Below are 5,786 nucleotides of genomic sequence, written 5' to 3'. Positions count from 1 at the left end.
GAAAATACTTCAAATATATATGTGTGTGTGTGTGTGTACATTTTAACAACGTATGCATTTAAAATGTCATTTTTAAAGTAGATGTACTTTAAAAAAGTATTTTTTTAAAATAGATATTTGTTTAATTAAAATAATATATTATTTAGTAATGGAATTTTTCACTGATGATACTTTGTCTCAGTTTTTAAAACTTATGACTCTGGAAAAATCTGTGTTTTTTTCTCATAATCAAATTAAATTAATTAAAATAAATTCTACACTTTTAATAACTGTAAAGTTTCTTAAAAAAAATTTCGCATACACTTAACCCATCAGGGTAAACGAGGTATGCAATTTCATATCATTTCAGCATTTTCCGCTTATTCGCATTTAAAAAAGACAGTTTGTGTTTTTTTATACCATTATTTAACTTTTTCAAAAACATGGGCGTTTTGTTGACAGACTTACTTTTGCAGAAGATTATTTTCTCATAAACTGGAAAAAAACTTGCTAACTAACACAACTAACATAAACTAGGTATGATTTTGTACTATTTCAATATTTAGTCATTTGCAACTGATACAATTTTTAGTCAAATTCTTACCATTTCCCTTTTATTTGAAAAGGAGATTTATTTGACGAAATTGACGACAGTCGTTCTGTTTAGCGAAACCCTCTTTCACTTTCTAAAATGAGTTATCAAATTTTTGAGATGTTTTCCGTTGCTTTGCATAGTATTATTTCTAAACACTTCTATTAGTATTATTACTGATGTATCACAATTCAAATAGAATAAAGACTATTGCACACTTCATTAATGCTACTTGTCAGTTATTATTATTTAGAAATGAATTATAGCGTTGCTGCTAGAGGGCTAGTATTGGTGCTTTAGACATACCGTTCGTAGCATCTTTGTACATAACATAATACTGAAGATTCATTTAAATGACGAGGGAACACAGTCAACAGGATATTACGTTCTGCCTTCTAGTATTGTGAAAGATTGAATTTGCAGTGTATCTACCACTACAAAAAATACAATTCCAATTCACTAGTACAGTGTTCTAGAATCTTTTTATCACCGCAGACCTGTCAAAGTTTGATAATTTTACTGCGGCCCGGTGGGGGGGGGGTATATTTTTGATTTATTATTTTAATTTAATTGTATTTAAACATGCCTTCAAAATAAAATACAGTTACAGCAAAAAATAAGTATAAAGTTATTTAACATTTTAAATTACTAGAACGTTAAATCAATTACTTACGATCGAGAGAGAAGACTATGTTCTTAATTAGTTCCAATTTAAATTTCGCACCGTGTTTTTGCGTTTTATTTATGATATTTACAGTTATGATGATTTTTGATTTTACAGTTTGATTTTTTATTTTATTCAAACTATTTGAAAGAGAAAGTAGTTGCCGTGGTTTTATTTTTTTTTAATTGTAAACATCAAAAAATTAAAGCCACTATGATCGGGGGCCCCTTATTTTTAAATAAGTAAAGTCTTAATGGAACACAAATATTTTTAATTTGTGGTATAAACCTAGGAATTTAAATTCAATTTCAATGAAATGGGCGGCCCGGTACTATTTGACCCACGGACCGGTACCGGTCCGCGGGTGAACACTGCACTAGTATATAAGACATACTAACTCGAGTCTATGTCTGGGGTACCTTTTCATAGATGAAGGTTGACGTCGTCGATAACTCCTCTCCCCACATTTGTAGTGTATGTATCTTGTAGTGCATCTACCACTACAAAAAATACAATTCCAATTCACTAGTATATAAGACATGTTAACTCGATTTCATGTTGGGTTACCTTTTCATAGATGAAGGTTGACATCGTCGAATTCTANATATACTATAAAACTGGAATTGTATTCTTGTAGTGGTAAATACACTACAGTACTTCCCCATCAGAATTATATCTGTGATGTAATTCGATGAACGGATACCACTAGTTGATTCATTGCAGGTTCAGATCACTTCTGGGTCACTAATGTGGGGATGCATTTATCGACAATGTCAACCTTCATCTATGAAAAAGTACCCTGCCATGGAATCGAGTTAGTATGTCTAACATACTGGGAAACTGGAACTGTATTTTTGTAGTGGTAGATAAACTACAAATTTATGAATTTGATGGAGATTTCGCATAGTTACGTTGGTCTCTACAAGCCCCAGATTTAAATTCTATAGAGCATTGGTAACATGAAAATTTATTTGCAACCTTACATGGGGAGCTAGACCCATTCAGTCATACACTCTTGGAACGTGCTTCAGACAGTATATTAAAACCTCGATGAGTTTCATCAAATGGTTACCAGGTTTATATTAAAAAAATGCTAAACTAAAACATTGTGTATGCTATAACTACACATTGATGATATTTTGTATTTTATTTTAATTCAACTAAGAAACTTATGTATTTTCTCAATTCAAGGCATGGATTGAATTGAGTAGTTTCTTGTTGAACTTTAGTTACTTAAAGTATAAAAGAATGTTTTCCAAATCGAACTATTTTTTCACATTTAAATTTCTATCACTTACAATCAATTCAGAAATAATTTAATAATAAACTGCAGTTATTCAGCTGCATAATTAATTTTTGATTATAATAATCGTGTACTAAGTAATTAAAATTACTTCTTTTTTTTTTCAAGACAAGAAAGTTGTGGGATTCGGGAAACTAGTTTGCCGAATTTGTACTAACAGCTCCCTAAATAGTACCATTCTCAAACATATTGACCACATATGTTTAAGTAAATAAGTAGATCACGTGTAACTTTTAAAATAACTAAATTTCTTAACTATTAAAATTACAACAGCAGTGTTATTCAGCCTATAAAATATTAATGGAACATATCATTACCTGCCATAAGGTTCAAGCTGCTTACTAAGATTACATCTTTTTGGGACCTATAACCAATTTTCTTAGGTTTTAATAAATGGGAAAATTGCTTCGATTGAATTTTTCAACATCATCATCACCCAACCGTTATCAAGCACCTAGTTTCATTTTCAGGGCTCTATCTTAGAAATTTCATGGTGAGACTGCCATCAAATTTTAACCTGTTGTTGTTGTTGCTGCTTATCGCCTTGGTCTAGAGCCCTTGATCAAGTCCAGAAGATCATTTCGCATCAGAAAGTCATAGTCTCTCCATCACTCATCAGTTGTCTCACAGAGGCACCAATGCAATCCAAAAGATGAGATGGAGAAGCGATGGCCGAGCAATGACAATAGGCATGAGTCTTTTCTTTCACTAAAAATTTTAACCTTCATCAGATGACATGGATAGCGCCTCATCCGATACCCCTCACTCCAAAAATCCACACCACAACCAACGATATGACTTTTAGCCACGAAAGATTAAGCTCTTACCTTTCTGTGTATATACGCTTGCTGTTCAGTCTCTCTTCGGGATCGAACTGACAATCTCCATCTCTCCGAACAGTGGTGCAAGTTGAATTTTTCAACATAGAAACTTCAGGAAGAGATTGGCTTATTAACTCAATTTAGCTTATTGACTATAGTTTAGTTTATTAATCAGTTTATTAACTCAATTAGCTAAACAATAATTACTAGTCATTACTTGACTAACCAGATGACTTATCACTTTGATATTTTTCTTCACTTTTAATTAAATAAGGAAAATAAAAATCTTATCATAAGGTTATCATTAAATCCACTGGGATAGTTTCGTTTCTCTTCGATTTATTTACGTATAGATTGAGGTTTTCGGCTGCTGTCAAAAAGTTAGTTTAATTAAAAACTGACGTACCAGAATTGTTGATTGCTCTTAAGCAGAGTTCTCAATTGTTCCAGTCTCATGAAAATCTTCAAACACGAGTTGAAAGACTTGATATAGTGTGAAATTTAGTTCAAAAGTAGTTTTTAGCAATTTCAGACAGTTTAAGTGTAGTAAAGTTTTAATGGCTGAAAATTTGACCAGTTAAGTAACTGAAATCGATACGTTGCTCCTAAATCGTATTAGTCTTTAGAACTGTATACGAAATATAATATAGGCAACTAAGTAACGTTTTAACTGCAGTGTTATTTCCATCATCAAGCAATAATTAGCTAGGAATGAAATGAATAGAACATAATAGAATAAATTTCTTAAAAATCATATAATGGATAATACTTGATTAATTACTTTTGTAAGTAGGTACTTTATTTACGTCGCACTAGAGCTGCACATTAGGCTATTGGCGACAGTCTGGGAAACATCCCTGAGGATGATATGAGGACATGCAATTTCGATTCTCTGCAGAGGAGATGCCTTCCCTTCTTTGATTGCCCGATGTCCTGCGTGAATACTAGAACTTTACGATAAAACAGCTTACCTAGGACCGATATCGCGTACTCTCTACTCCAACGCAGGCTGATCAAAGTGGTCAGTCACCTGCTTACTGACTGCAGCCAGTGATGCTTGACTTCGGCGTTCTGCTGGAAACCGTGTCTTTACAAATAAGTCCACTTCGGGGCACATTTTATTAGTATTTTGTTATATTCTAACACATAATGCCCAAAAGTTACATTAAAAAATTGAAAAACCAATTAACTCAAAGAAAAACTTAACGTAAGTACACAGCGAATTGCGTCTTCTGAATGATTTTCCATGTTTAAAAAGCTTTCTAATTTATCCGCTAGAGTGCTCCGTATATAATGCATCTTTAGATCTCAAAGGTGGTGCGGTTATGGAATGGCATGATTTAGGCAGCCCTTCCATTTTCTTCACAGTTATTTTGCATTTTTATAAAATAAATATTTCAGTTTAATTATTATACAGTAACTCCAAGATTTTTTTTTAATGTAGTCAAACCAAACATTTAAAAAAAATTTAGTAGTAAATTTTTACCAACCACTGATATAATACGAAAATGTTTAGTCTATATCGCGTAAGTGATACTATTAATAATATAGAAACTCAAAATAGGTTAATATAAACTGACTAGTGTTGTTAGTTAATTTCATGAATAATTCTATCAACACCTATCATTGTACTAATTTAAGAGTCAAATAATACAACAGGAAAATCACAACTTTATTATAGAAGTCAAAAATACAAATATTTCCACTTGTACATATAGATTACAAAAATACTGGTTCTTTGCATAACACAGGAATCAAAAATGTTGGATATTAAGGTTGATTCTTAATTATGCGGATATGGTATTCTGAAAAGAACAAAAAAAGAAACATGAAAGAATTAATGATTCGAATCCTTCAAAAGAGAGTAAATGTAAATAAAATTTAATTTTTAATTTGAGTGTTAATTTATTTATCAAAATTTAAATTTTTAGACAATCATCATTTTTAGTATAAGTGAACATTGTCAGTCTTCAAATATTCAAATATAAATTATTCTTCATATTAACTCCGTGTTTAACTTTACGTTTCATTTTGTTTCACAGCGCAAAAATTGAACGACTTAAAAACTTGAAATTAAGAGTATGTGTAGAAAATTTTCTGGGACAGCGCTGAAAGAAAAAAAACAACACATGATGATTAGTTAAATGTTAGTTTTGAAAAATAAAAAAATTACGAAAATTTAAAAAAGACCAAAGAGAAATTCTTGCCTTAATTAGTGTTCTAATGTAAAGTAATAGTTACGTATCACTAACGAGTAAAATTAAATTTCTTTTAAATTTTTAAGTGTTATTTTTTGTTACATCAAATTTTCTGTTTTTCTCTCAGTTTATTTTTTTTCAAGCACAAGATCATTTCACAAATCCTGCTAATTATTAATTCCGTTACGATTAGTATATAACAAAATAAATTTTCATGAAATTATGTACG

General features: G+C 30.9%; 1 protein-coding gene across 2 annotated transcripts in view; it reads right to left on the bottom strand.

Annotated features, from left to right (window-relative positions):
• Positions 1–5,010: 5,010 nt before the first annotated feature.
• Positions 5,011–5,786, bottom strand: part of LOC107454452 (cell adhesion molecule Dscam1) — a 104,179-nt gene continuing 103,403 nt past the window's right edge. For both annotated transcript variants that reach the window (XM_071184207.1, XM_043048813.2), the window contains exon 27: positions 5,011–5,164. The gene's annotated coding sequence lies outside the window, so the exon portion shown is untranslated. The remainder of the gene's footprint in view (positions 5,165–5,786) is intronic.

The sequence above is a fragment of the Parasteatoda tepidariorum genome, chromosome 8, assembly GCF_043381705.1.
Source record: "Parasteatoda tepidariorum isolate YZ-2023 chromosome 8, CAS_Ptep_4.0, whole genome shotgun sequence".
In the NCBI taxonomy this organism is placed as follows: domain Eukaryota; kingdom Metazoa; phylum Arthropoda; class Arachnida; order Araneae; family Theridiidae; genus Parasteatoda; species Parasteatoda tepidariorum.
Note: the sequence above shows the minus strand (reverse complement) of the source record. Positions and strands in the feature narration are given on the sequence as shown.